At 40.3% G+C, this 15,379-nt stretch overlaps 1 protein-coding gene across 24 annotated transcripts in view; it reads right to left on the bottom strand.

Annotated features, from left to right (window-relative positions):
* NCOA2 (nuclear receptor coactivator 2) overlaps positions 1-15,379 on the bottom strand; it is a 129,077-nt gene that overhangs the window by 99,691 nt on the left and 14,007 nt on the right. The window lies entirely within an intron of this gene.

The raw sequence follows: 15,379 nt of genomic DNA, 5'->3' as shown, positions 1-15,379 counted from the left end.
GCAACTAAATTGGATATGTATCTGGAAAATGGTTAGTCAGAAACAAGTCCAACTGTATTCAGTGAGGCTTACTGTCAGTTAATTGCGCAGAAGACTGAAACTGTAACCATTACTTTTCTTGGCAATCAAAATAATTTTAAAATCAGCTAGATTTAAATCAATCCATCCTGCTAATATATATATCTGCCACAAAGCTAAACTTACCATACTGACTGCTTACAGCTGATTGATATTCTCACCGGCAAAACCTGCAAGTGAAAATCTGCAACACATACCGAAACAAGATTAAGCAGACAGCAGCAAAGCAAGCCATTTTTGCAAAAGAACTTGCTAAATGTTGCCTGCATAGGAATCAAGATGAGTGTGCGCCTCCATTTTTAGCTTATCTCAATTCACAGTACAGTGACAGGCTGCCTGTGAGTGCTTTGGAGCCGCCTTAGAGCAGGCTTTGGCCTGTCGCTGTACTGTGCACTGGAAACTTGTCTTTCAACTTCATACTCAAATAAAGATCACAGGGACATCACAAGCTCTACTGCGTCTGCACTACCTCCACTCATTCCAAATATGACTAACATCAGAATACCCACACATGCCCCCACTGAAAATGAACACACAGTAACAATGCACTATGAGGCTGTATCAAAATTCATCAACTGCAAGGAAATGAAGTAAAGAGCAGAAGCTTATATAATGGTTTCAATTGGCTAAATTCAGGTATACAACGAAGGAACAGAACCTGGTTAATTCAGTGTTTACAGTGTTACCCCAACAAGTTCTCATAGAATTCGTGCGATTTTTAGGAGCTCCATCTATAAACATCAAATTTAACACCAAAATTTCTGCATGCATGAATATATTCCCTTTACTTCAGAAAGACCAGTGAGTGGGAGTGGGATCAGAACTAATAAATATGGGATTAGTAATATTTGAGGTTTCCTTGTTTTTTTTCTTATCTGGACATGATATTTCAAACATGAGCAGAGTGACCATAGGCAAAGGAATCTCCAGACTTTAGGGATAGCCAATATAATGCCATCCACGTAATGTTGGAGTTCAACCCACATCAGTCCCAGTCAGCATGGCAAATGGTTAGGGATCAAAGTAGTCTAACAAATTGTGGAGGGCACCATGTTGGCTATCCTTGCCATAGGGCTTAGCAACCCCATTTCTCCCCTTCTCCAATATGTGCCTGTGTGCAGGCAACATAGCTGAGTACCGTATTTTTCGCTCTATAGGACACACTTTTCCCCCTCCAAAAACGAAGGGGAAATGTGTGTGCGTACTATGGAGCGAATGCAGGCTTTCGCTGAAGCCTGGAGAGCGAGAGGGCTTCAGGCAGCTATCCGCAAGCCTTCTGAGTGCGGCGGGAGTTCCCGCTGAGCTCGGAAGGCTTGCGGATAGCTGCCTGTTCTGGGGGTAGGGGTCGGGGGAAGCACGGGCTTCCCTGCCCCCAGCCCCGCAAGCGGCGGCAAGGTTGCACGCAATCTTGCTGCTGCTCCTAGAGCTGTTCTGGGGGCTGGGGTTGGGAGAAGCTCGGGCTTCCCCCGACCCCAGCTCCGCAAGCTCCGGGAGCGGCGACGAGGTTGCACACAATCTTGCCGTCGCTCCTGGACCTGTTCTGGGGGCTGTGGTTGGGGGAAGCTCGGGCTTCCCCCGTCCCTAGCCCCGCAAGCTCCAGGAGCGATGAGAAATAATTTTTTCCCCTTTATTCCCCCCCCCTACAAACTAGGTGTGCCCTATGGTCCGGTGCGCCCCATGGAGCAAAAAATACAGTAGCTTAGGGAATTAGAGGTCTATGTATCGTGGCGTTATGAGATGGGGATACCTGTTCCATATTATTAACTGCATGTTGTGTTACTCACATGCATGCTGGAAGCAGAGGGGCAGGGCAGAATCAGGGCTCTGTTAGGGATTACGGCGATCCCTTCAAGGTTGAGCATTGCACCTGTACTAGGACACATTGTATTCTCACAATCCTACCCTGATAGAGACTTGAGATAAAATAAGAGAAACTATGTTCAGGATGCTTACATAACTCCCTTGTTGTTTAGAATACACATCAAGGCGTGCATCTCCGGAAGTTCTTTATATGTAATACCTGGAAATGGGGCGATTAAAAAAAACAAAAAACACCACCCACCGACTAACGATCAGGAAAAATGCTTTGTTTCTTTATGGGGAGAAACCAATTTAGTTCAAACTCCATGATTAATTTTCTACTGCTTAAGGAAACAGTGTTTAACACACAGAGCACTCATACATTTAAACTTAACAGGTGTTAAGTTGTGTTAAGCTAAACCAGGCCAACCGCTTTAGAAAACGATGTAACATCTTATGGAAGCTAGTTTCTTGAACAGGCAGACCTACTACTGTTGTTGCAGCTGGTAATTAAATTACTGCACCTGACAGCATTGACAGGCCTACAGTCAATGCTTGACACCTCTAATGCAGTGTACAAGACCAGGAATAGCAAAACTGGTTTCGGAAATTCTAACAGGGCTTCAAGTCTGAGGCACAACTAGGAAGATTGATGAAGTATGACTGGCTGTTAAAACAGTACTATCTTTTAAAAAAGCAGTTTTAAAATCAAGTGTAAATGTAATATATTGTACAGTACATCAATGAAATATATTGTGCAAAGGAACTGGCAAAAATGAATATACTAGCACTGGTTAAATATAGTAGTTGTGTAGGCAAAGATGCCTCTTTTTCCTTTTCATTGCCAGTTGCATCTTTTTACAGAACTCTCGTTGTGGTTCATATTAATCTTAAATACAGAAGCAGATAAAATATTCATCCACAGAAATCTTACTTATGGATTGTCAAACACAGTACACCTTCATCATCCACATAGATCCCCTTCCCACCACTGCTCATCAGGGCAGGTACTATTTAAAGAAGCTGATTTTGACCTATGGCACTAAATTTGTTATCCTTCCTCCTTGCAGCCCACAACATTTGCTACATTCCTGCAAGAATGGAAAGGCAAACCAGCTGCTCTGAGAGCTGGCCAAAGTCTGAGCCTGGACATCTTAGATTTTTAATTTAAGCCGACTTTCTGTTGCTATGATCAAATGTGTATATAGTATAGTTTTCATATGTACTTTAACCCAAGAGACAGGCTGGTTTCAACATATGTTTCAAAAACACAACTTCTAGATAAAACTTTGAGCTTTCGTTCTGTTATGAAAGAACACATTTTGTTAGACTGAGAGATTCTTATTCTTTTTAGAAGAAGGCAGCAGTATTCAAAAGCGGATTTGCTTCCACTGAAGCCTGTCCCCAATACACTCCAGGGCTAAAACAGAGCTGGAGTTCCAATAATTAACATACCACTTTGCAGCCCAATAACAAATCAGGATGGAGTAACTATGAATACACATTTTCAGTCTTAACTGTCTAACAATGAGCTCTGGGGATCTGGGGAAAGCATCAATTATTAGATTAGAATCATTAGGAAATAGTTAGCTGGGGGGGGGGGAATCATAAAAAACCAAGTATATCTGACCATTAAAAAGTAGAGTCTTCACCCATACTCATTACTAGCTAAATGGCTATGCTCACTACATTTTATCTCAACTTACCACAAAGAAACAATGGAACCACATTACAGCAGATAACTGTCTAGAACACTTAAAAAGGAGGTATCTGAACCAATCCGGACCCTGCTATCAGCATCTGGGGGCCCCTCATATGTCTCATTGAGAGGGCTGGAGGGCAGCAACACAAGGGCCTTTCCTGCAGTGGCTCCCCGTTTGTGGAATGCTCTCCCCAGAGAGTCTCACCTGGCACCTTCACCTTTAGGTGCCAGGTGAAAACGTTTCTCTATAACAAGGCTTTTGGTTGATTGAACATTCTGTATTGGGAGGTGGTGGTGTTATTGATTTGTTATTGTTTTATTATGTATGTTGTATTCTCATTTTGTATTTTTATGTTGTGAACAATCTCTCACTAATGTATATTAGAGTGGCTGGGGGAACCCAGTCAGATGGGTCGGGTACAAATTATTATTATTACTATTAATATCTGATTTATTTAAAACATTTTTATCCTACTCTTTGGCCAAAAAAGGCTCACAGAACACAAATGTCAAACGATTCTTACAATATAAAATACATGGCACAAAAAGGAAAAGGGATAGGGGAGGAGGAAAATGGATAACTTAGGTACTTTTTATTAGCTACAGAGTTTATGTAGCAATCAGCTGGAATTGAAAGATTTCAGGGAGATGAGAAGCCAAAAGCTGCTGCTCTTTCAGCAGAGCTGATGAAAAGCCCCTGCACTCCCATCTCTCTCCCCCTCCTATAGATTGATGGAATAACTGTGGTTGATAGTTGAGGGAGGAGCCCGATATTTTAAAAATGCAGACACAATTTGCATCAAAACAGGTCTACATACCTATTCAAGTTTGAACAGAACATTTTACTGGCCTCAGTAAAATAAAATAAAAAACAAGGACCAAACATTTTTCTGCAGAAGTTATGAAAAGGCCTATATGCTACAAATACCAAGATGTCACTCTCATTAAGTATGATTAAAAGGTGTCTGGCACAGAATCCAGTTTTCACAACATCAGTTAGCTGTCAAGCCATAGCAATGTGTGGTAGAAAACAACATAACAACAATGATTGTGCTGAGGCTATGAATCCTGCCCTGTAATCAAACTATATACTTTAAAAGTTGATAATATAGAATAAGACAAAAAAAAATATTCTTGCACTGAACTAGACATGTTAAGACTTTTATATTTAAAAGGAAAATTACTGTCCTTAAAAAAGTCTAGTATAACTATGCCACAACTCCAAAAATTTGCTTTTGGAAAGCGTTCAACATATTTTGGATGAAAGAAAGCATAGTGAAAGGAGAAATAAGTTGTTTTGTGTTTAACTATGAAACTTGAAATAATTTAAAATACTGTACACTAAGTGTTCACACAGATACATTGTTGCAGTCCTATGTATCAATGCATCCATAGTATTACGAATACCATATTTTTCGATCTATAAGACGCACCAGACCATAAGGCGCACCTAGTTTTTGGAGGAGGAAAACAAGAAAAAAAATTATGAATCCCAGAAGCCAGAACAACAAGAGGGATCTGGCTTCTGAGATAGCCCCTTGCTGTTCTGGCTTCTGGGATAGCCGTGCAAAACCTCTTCTGGGCTTTTCTGGGAGGTGGGGGAAGGGACAGAGCCGCGTGCTCTCATAAATGATTACTTTCCTTGATATAACCCTGGACAATTACAAAACAACTTTATTGTTTTATAACCTAGAAGAAATACACTGCTTGCAATTTATTTCTGATGTTTTCATTTCATCATTTTATAACAGGCCTCACCTTTAAGTGTAGAAAATACAGTGTGATCCTATACCTATCTATTCAGAAGTAAGCCTTACTGAGTTCAGTGGGACTTACTTCCAGGTAAATGGATACAGGATTCCTCCCCAAGTCATACAAAATTATGTGAGTTATTAAGAACTGCTACACAAGACTGGCACAAGGCAAGTCAAACTGGTTGGCTACTGATTCTAGACATTTTGATTAATGTGTATTTCAAGGGGTATTTTTACACCCTTCTTAACTGAGTTGCTGTATTAAATCAGAACATGACTAAATCTAAAGCACATTTACTTAAAGGTAAAGGTAAAGGTACCCCTGCCCGTATGGGCCAGTCGTGTCCGACTCTAGGGTTGTACACCCACCTCACTTAAGAGGCCGGGGGCCAGCGCTGTCCGGAGACACTTCCGGGTCACGTGGCCAGCATGACGAAGCTGCTCTGGTGAGCCAGCACCAGCGCAGCACACAGACACGCCATTTACCTTCCTGCTATAAAGCGGTACCTATTTATCTACTTGCACTTAGGGGTGCTTTCGAACTGCTAGGTGGGCAGGAGCTGGGACCGAGTTAAGTTTACTTGGAAGAATTTTAGTGCAATAAACAAATAAGTTAAGGATTAGCTGACTCAGTATTATAGACTGATGTGTGTTCTTATATTCTCATTTGTACCACTCTCCCAATTATTGGGAGAGGCTGACAATAGGCAACTTGGCACCACAGAGATGCAGACTTAGCAGCTTTCACTGACTGGGGAAGAAGGAAGGGAAGGAGGCCTCTGTACAGGTTCCCCTGTCCACCATCAGACACAGCAAGATAGGACAGAGGCATGGGCCCAGATATTTGAAATTATACTCCCACTAGTGTCAGCGTCTAGGACATGGGGCTCATCAGAGCATTCTAGTGCACACAGGTACTGAAGGCTTCAATAACAGCTCTCATCCAACAGTTCTAACTGTTGATCAGTATGTACAGTACTCGTAGGTCACATATCACTTACCAGCTTTATTTTCTTTTTAAATTCTATAGTAGTACCTTTATCAGCATTTAAATGATTAGTTTTCAAAAACAGCTTCAGGCCTATTGATCACACTGAAATATTTCCTTTTACTAGTGTTTTTTGGGGGGATTCAAATGAACTAAACAGTATGATTGCAATAAAAAATGCAATTCAACACACAAACCCCTACAAGGTGGTTAGTATTTACCAAACCAAAGAAACAGATAGTAAAGAGTATTTGTGGGATAAAATGTCTGCTATAAAACACTATCATATGCCTAACTACTCATAAAGAAGCTCCACTAAATTTAGTGGGACTACTTCACAGAGCCTAGGGCTTGCCGATCAGAAGGTCAGCAGTTCAAATCCCTGCAACGGGGTGAGCTCCCGTTGCTCGGTCCCAGTTCCTGCCCACCTAGCAGTTCGAAAGCACGTCAAAGTGCAAGTAGATAAATAGGTACCACTCCAATGAGAAGGTAAATGGCGTTTCTGTGTGCTGCTCTGGTTCTCCAGAAGCTGCTTAGTCATGCTGGCCACATGACCTGGAAGTTGTACGCCGGCTCCCTCGGCCAATAAAGCGAGATGAGTGCCACAACCCCAGAGTCGTCTGCGACTGGACCTAACAGTCAGGGGTCTCTTTACCTTTACCTTTACTTCCAGAAAAGTACATAGGATTGCAGCCTATATCTTTTGTGTTTGAAAATACTGAAACAGTTTGAAATAGTGTCAATACAGATAAAACCATGATGATGATGGATATTTTAAGCCTATTTTTAAAAAGGACAAAACCAGACACAATAACATTCTAGTCCCAACAACCTAAACTAATATGCGAAAAGCACTTCATCTTTAACAGTTGCTAAATAAGTTCTCTTTTACAAGACTTGTGACAAAACAGATTTCATTTTCTTTTTTATAGCTACACTAATTCAGAGTTAAGAATCAGCATGCCCCTTCATTTTCTGAGGACTAAACACTCCGGGTGATATTGAAAGGTAGTTTATACACAGAACAGAACCACTCTAAGCAATGGACTTATCTTGTAAACTACAATCTATGATGAAACTACAATGAAGCAGAAATCATAAGAATTTACAACAGTAGTTGCTTTATGTGTTAGCCAAGTATCTAATGAGGCAAGGGTGAATTTTACCAAGTGAAAACACAAAACAAACTGGTTTTACTGTTTTATTTAAGGCATGATGCCTCCTTACACTTATTTTAATTTACGACTTCAATCTGTGGTTACAAGGCAATAAACTGAGATAAACTTGTGTTTGAACAAGTACTATATATTCACAATACTGAAATCAGAATGTGGTTTTCTAAATCAGAATGTACAGAGTTATATCACTATGTAGAAAAATGAAAACAGCAATGCAAGAACTAAGGCTAAAATACTAAGCAGTCAAACACGCATGCTGTGATGCTCTCCCCAGCAATGTTCACCTGGTGCCTACTTTGTTACCTCTTCAGTGCCAGACAAAACCCTTTTTAATCTCCCTTTTTTATCTCCCATAAAATTGTAATTAGTAATTTTTAATCCATGACAGAATAAGTTTTATGCTGGTTTTATTCAAGTCTTTAAAAAATATGTTGTTGTTCCATTGTATTAACTGTATTTTGTTTTTGTGCATCTGTGACGCTCCAGGGGTGTGCGGAGGGAATTCAAACGATAGGATAAAAATCCCTAAAAGAATGACAGCACTGACTCCACAGTGTTCCACTAACTCCACAAACACTACTGCAGCCAAATGGTCCAGATATAATTAAGGAACCAGAGTAACCCTAAAGTTGCAAACCTCAGAAACGATGAAAAACAGCAACAATGACCTGTGTCCCAAGTGTCTCTGGGATACAGATCCTTCTGCCTTCATATTACAATATAACCATAAATATCTGTCAGATTCTGCAGCTGTGTCACTATTTCCTCATAATCCCTTGCTTGTTTCTATTATCCCCTGAAGCATCTTCCCTGTGCCAGTATGCAATCCAAAACCTATCCACTCTTAACTGGTCCTTCTATCTACACCTATGGTTCTTGAGGCAGAAAGATTAGTAAGACCCAAATCATGCCAAATATGAGCAATTTTTGTCTGTTAAGCAGGACAAGTCAGTAGATTCTGCAAAATGGCTGCACTGATCATCCTCATAGTTCTTGGAAGCAGACAGCACCACACATTTGCATTACCACAAATATGACTTCAAGAAGGGCCACTCTTCCATTCTCTAAAATGCCAGCCATGTGGAGCTGCTTACTCGTCTCCTTCCCAACAATAAGCAAAAGCTAATAAATGTCCTCTATTGCTTCTCTATAAATTCAGCACATGCAAAATGAGCTATTCTGTTAGGAATGCTGCAAACACTAAAAAAGTTTCCTGACGCTGCATTTTAGACGTCCATCTGTTCTGTAGTGCAAACAGGAAGTTTAATACTTAAAAAAAAAATAGGGGGGAAGGGGCCCAATGAAAGGTTTTAAGTACACTCTCCATTTCCCCCCTTTCTTGGGGCAGGGGCAGGAAATGTTTATCTTCAACAATAGGTCACATTCTCCTCACTATTACAGCTATATTGATGCAATGGAAATAACCCAGAACACAAATTTTAACCGAGGGTATACACTGAGCGAATAACCGCAAAATTTACAACTAAACAGACTGCAGCAGTACCCTATGACTTATACTCTGGCAAACTGCCACCTGCATAAAGCAGCCTGCTAGAAGGATTTGCACTGGCTGCCAATCTGCTACTGGGCCAAGTTCAAGATGTTGGTACTAACATATAAGGCCCTATGCAGCTAAGAACCAGGTTACTTGAGAGACCACGTAATTCTTTATACACATTGTAGATCACTGTGGTCTGTGACTGTGAGAGTTTCTTCCGCAAGTTCCAAAGATCTTAGAAGTCCACTCTGTAGTAACTTGGAGCATGGATTTTAGTGTGGCCACCATCTGCTCTCTAGGAGCCTGCACATTGGCTCATTTGTGCTGTGTCATAGTTCAGCATAGCACTGCATGCAAACCAGGCCACAAGCTAGCATTTATTAAGCTACACAACAGTCCGCTCAGTTTTATTTCCAGTTCAGTAATAAAAAAATCTCAAGAACTGTTATATGTTATCCAATGCCTTAGAAAAAGTGTAAGTAGCAACTTTTTGCAGCAATGCTTGATTCGGCTCTCTCATATCGCTTACACTGTCTTCTCGTATGCAATGCCAACAACACAACAAGACTTGTTTTTTGGGGGGCATCTTTTCAACATGTGAATTAGTGCTGAAGCTACAATGATACTGGTAGCTTGTGTCTCACAGATGCAAACACCCACCAACCACTAACCACAAATGGTAGCAAAGTGCTTATTTGCCTTATGTAGCCCAACTGGAAATTTGGGTGGGGAATTATTTGGGAGAGGCATAGTCGAAGTTATTCCTAGCCCCAAATCTGTCGCCCTTCATAAAATAAGCTTGCAATTTACTTGAAAGAAAGGAGAAGCAATACAGAAGTTTTTGCTTTGCTGGTCCTCTGCTACAATGTGGCATGACTCTTTGGGATTCAAATAGTGTACTGCTGTGCCTGTTACATAAATTTACTTGAAAAGGAAGAGTAGCACATTGCCTGAATCTGAAAGCATTTCATTCATTCCACAGGGACATAGCAAGTGAAGCTCTTTGGGGATTAAGGTGAGATTTGTGTGCACTTCCTTCTAAGCAAGCGTACTTGAGGAGCAACAACGTCACACTGTTGGCAGAAGTAGTGTTCACAAAACTGCAGCAGCAACAGGACCCTTATGCCCCCCCCCCCAATGAACATACACACACTGTGTGGTGTGCTGATTAAAAATTACACCTCTAAATAACTGAACTTCACTGCCAGAGGAAGAAGATGCTACAACTGCATGTAGGGCTTTAACATCCCTTCTCAGCTTTGCTATGGAACTGATCTCCATGAATCCCCCATTAGCAATCCTTTACTGGGTCTGATATTTTTATCAATTATTTCAAGAGATCTACTATGCTGTAATAATAACTTTCTAATATTTTCTGAAAGTAAAGAAGCTGAAGCTCATGCCACCATCAGTACAAGAAGAACAGCCAAGTTTTGATGCAACTACATGTGAAAAATCATAGCAATAACTGCTTTGTATGCCTCTGTGGCATGGCTGCTACCTTTCACCCATTGCTAGTGTGGAAGTAACCATTATCAGCAGCTCAAAACTGCAGTTCTGGACACTGCCACCAAATCTTGGGATTCCAGCCTTGCAGAAACAGCAGGGGTACATACCAAGCCTTGGTGACAGAAATAAAAAGGTCAAAATGCATATTTTAAGCTATACAAAGAAACTGCAAGAGACATTCTTGTTTGAACATACCATTTCACTTGCTTGCTAGTCGTAACCTTCTGGCTGCAACTGAGAGAAATACTGGGCACAAACCAGAGCATCAATACTTACGAATCATCAAACACTTACAAATCTGAACTACAACAATCATTTTAACACAACACCAAGTGAGTTAAGTATTTGCATATATTTTTACTACTAGAATAAAAAACAAATGGGACCTATAACAACATGTTGCCAGATGAAGTACACTCAATTCCATTCCACCTCCCCTTTTTTTATCTGCCAACCCAACTGTCAGTCAGCACTGCATAGCTACTGAGCATACTCATCATTCCTAGAAGCCCCCCCCCCCCATTTACTGTACTTACACAAACTTTACACACCCAAGTCTGTAAGGACGTGCCTTTTGTGGGGGGGTAGTGCCATTTCAGTTACATAAGCACTCACAGTCTGAGCATCAGAAACTGAGAAAATAACAATGCAAAAGCTGTTTCCAGCAGAAGCTTAAAACAGCAAAGTCAGCTGCATCATCACACTGAAGTGTCCTTAGATCTTTTAACAAGCTGGTAGATAAACAGAGCTAGAAAATTAAATTTTCTGAAAACCAAGACAAATCTACTGGCCTTCATCCAAGAATCAGTGTCATTGTCAGGCCCTGTATTTAATTAGCACTATTTACTGTCAAGCACTCACTTGGGTAGATCTTTTACCATCCTCAGTAAGGCTTATAGCAAATACTTGGGGGGTTGGGGAAGGATCTGGCTTCAAATATGCACCAGGTCATCTCTGAAGAGGTAAGAGTTCAGTTGTCCTGTTTGTGGCCACAAAATTAAAATCTTACACGTTCTTCACAAATTAAAGTGACATTTCTCTCATCTGCAAATCTGCAACACATCTTCTCTACCTGAACTTAAGATTTAATTTAGAAAAACAATTTTCTATTACACAACTATTATTTTAAACTGAAAATCCAGATTTAGAATAAGCAACATAAAACACTATTTTTTCTAACATTCCTATTCTTTGAATCCATTTCTAGACAAACCACACACTTCCATAAAGAATACTTGACATGCAAATTATCTGCCATGAAGGTCTGATTTTGAAACCATTTTATTTCATTCAACAAGCTATATTAAATTATAACATGTGTCATCCATGCAGCTTATATTAAATTATAACATGTGTCATCCATGCAGCTGAAGCATAGGGTTGCACCCAGTGCTGCTATTCTACACTCACAAGAGAACTTCCCCCTCCTCTCACTTGCACCCTCTGCATAAATGGAATACATGACCATCTATGATTCTGCGATTGTCCTCCTCACCCTGCTTTCACCCTAAGGTCCCAGGGTGAGTTACAACAATTAAAGCACAATCTGCTTGATGCAACCAGGTTAGTGGGCCGAATCAGTGCACAGGTGTGCACTTCTCTCTCTCCACCTATGTTAAATAGCTCCTGGTGTTTCAATATCTGAAGCAGAGGGGCAAGAGCTGTAACTAGTCTACCTACACCTTTTATGCAAGATCCAGGAATATTTTTTTAACAATATTTTTAAATCACAGCACTACATACAAGCTGGTATCTGTGCCTAAAACCAAGAACATATAGTCCTCTAACACTAAAAAAGGAAGTGGATATAAGAGATGGGTGCAATATGGAGCAAAGTTATGACTGTCCATTCTTAATTTCTGTTTACATCAGGGGTCAGCAATTTTTTTCAGCAGGGGGCCGGTCCACTGTCCCTCAGATTTTGTGGGGGGCCAGACTATATTTGGGGGGGGGGAATTAACTAATTCCTATGCCCCACAAATAACACGGGCCTTAGTTTGCCTACCCATGGTTTACATGGCCAGCTCAGAACAAGATGACCATTGTAACTCAAATCCTGGTGCTTGTGACAGCCAGGACAAAAGACTACGGCTGGAGTGTTCTCATAGTTCACTGTGCCAGTTCCAGAATGGTGTAGCTCAGGGCCCCCAAATCAGGCCCCTTGGGGATCTGTCAGACTTTGGATCCCACAAAAGCAAAGCTTCCACCGCAGGTCTACCTCAAAACACCTGATTTCAAGACTTGCCATTGGTTACTGAAAGCACCTTTCTTGCCACTTGGGCAACCTCCATACACCACCTGCGGTGCTCTCTTTGCCAGTGGAGGCCAGCACTTAACACTATGCATCAAAATGGTTGCAGTAAATGGCATCAGGTAGCTCTTGTGAGACCATGAAAAAAGAAATGATTTATTCATCTGCTAAGGAATAAATCTCTCTGATCAATCCCATTTACGGTTCAATCAAAAATGTATGTTACAAAAATGAGCTCCTCAGCTGAAACATGCCCAAGAATGATACCAATAAAACATCACATGATACATTGTTGTGGGCTAGAACCTGCTTTGTCAGTGTATGTCACAATAAAAGTATTAACCACAATCTAGAGAAAGTTAGTCACATGAAATCGTGCAGAACTCAAGATGACAAATTAATCAGTCATTACTAGGTCTCACTGATTTCAACATGAATACATTATACTATCTGTCTCTGGATCAGAGATTTTGTTCAGTGGTACCTTAAACAATCTGTTGTAGTAGGAAAAATATGAGTAAAACAGCTACCCTCCTCTGACATTTTGGTAATACTTTTGTATATGCTTTTTCTTCGGCATCAACATATTATGTGAGCATATGCTGATATTATATCTAACTGAAGTTTATGCCAAATATCAAATGTGCAGCATATTGAAGCCAAATTGCTATCTCTATGGAATAACACAATTTCACGCACATTACTTTATTAAAATCTATACTCACCTACCAAGTCAATGGATTAAACATAAAAGGTCCATTAAGGGAGAAGTATTTTCTTTCATGTTACAGACAATTTGGGGCGTATTGGGTAGGGAGCAGAATCTAAGAACACTTTACATCTTCAGGAATATTGTATTCTATTACTTAAGCCTGAACCATCACTTACATAAGATTTTGCACTTACATAAGATTTTGTACTATACCTCCTTTTTGAAATCTACAGGTCAAATCACACTAAGGCTGTTTTTATCTCTGGGTGCTTAAGAAGTTTCCTCTCCAGTATTTGTACATCCCTGTGGGACTAACATTACTGGCTACAGTTCTCAGGATATCATTCAGAGGCATCTTGACAATGAAATATTAAACCTACTATCCAGGTTTTTCAGCCTGCAGTACATTCAAAGTATCAAATTTAATCTAGACAACAAGTCTCTTCTATAACCAATCCAAGATAGAGCACTAGTCTACTATGCAATTAGCCTGGCCTTTCTAGATTATGTCTGCGTCAGCAATACTTCTAAAATTTGTCTACAAAAGATACAGACTGTATCTAGACATAACAAACTATTATTTATCTATTACATGAGCAAGTCCTGGGTTTGTGTACCCCCCCCCGCCCCTGTATCCTCCAGCAGTTGTGAGAAGATTGGAAGCCTAGCATTATGCCCAAACCCTAAACTGTGGTTTATTTTATTATGATTTAATTAAGACATCTTCATAAATTATGGTTTGAACTTAACTTGTTTCAACAAACCATACAGTTTGTCTGGGTATGGACACTACATTAACTTTTGGTTAGTTAAAAATGAAGCAAAAGCTTCTAATTGTATCCTCACAGCCATTATGGTGGAGGAGGGAAGCAGGAGCTGATGGGCCCAATAAATGATAGTCCACACGCAGGCACTACGAGGATGTCATCACAAAAATCACTGATAACTCATCACTAAATAATCTAAATATCACTTTTCAATCCTCATACTTCTTGACCTTTGTCTCTGGTATGGTTGATCACTCTCTCTTACTAACTTATTAAACAGGTTTAACTTAGTCACGATCATTCATCTCAATGGGTCTGCTCTGGGTAAAACTTAGTTGAATACCACACAAGGAGGATATTTGTTCATTCCAACTAAATTGTGTCTTTCACATACAACAACCTCAACTTCCTCTCTGATGGCTAGATGCTCATTACACCAAGCACAACCCATGACTTCTGTCTAGCAGGTAAACCATTTTGTGTGGAACATTCTGTACAATACACTGAATAGCCCCCACACCTATGGCTTCCTATTTGAAACCAATTATTATTTATTGAGCTTCTTTACTATGGAATTTGGGATCTGTTAGGAGGAGTGTAGTCTGCCTAAGCTTCACCCTGCTGGCTCACTCACATTATATTGTCACTTTGTTATCTGGGGCTTCCCTCTTGCTTGTAAAGTGAGCTCCCTCCAAGCTCCCTTGCTAAGGTTATAGTCCTGGCTAGCTTCTCCCAGCTGTCACAACTCCAGCCAATGAAATCAGGAGTTTCTCCTTTGAAAAACAGAGTTGTGGCTCAAATACTGGGCTAAAAGAAATTCCAATGAACAAAAATTTGAAATGGGAGATTCAGGTCAATTTAGCCACCTTATAATGGTACAATATTTCACAGGAATAGAAAATAGGTAACGATTTCATCAAATTTAAGATGAGAATATAGGCAGTTGAAGACCCCCTTGGAATGCAAGGGTCTGATTGATTGAATATATAAGTGAGTACAAAAGATTGATTGTGTGAAAATATGTCCATGGACCAAGAAATGGTTGGCAACCCTGACCTTAACGTCTCAGATATCAAAATTATATATATATATCACACGCACATATATACATATGAATAACTGCCTGATTTAACAAGCCTGAA

The sequence above is a fragment of the Podarcis tiliguerta genome (assembly GCF_965153285.1).
Source record: "Podarcis tiliguerta genome assembly, chromosome: 7".
In the NCBI taxonomy this organism is placed as follows: domain Eukaryota; kingdom Metazoa; phylum Chordata; class Lepidosauria; order Squamata; family Lacertidae; genus Podarcis; species Podarcis tiliguerta.
The sequence above is the reverse complement of the archived record's forward strand: the minus strand, read 5'-3'. Positions and strand labels throughout refer to the sequence as shown.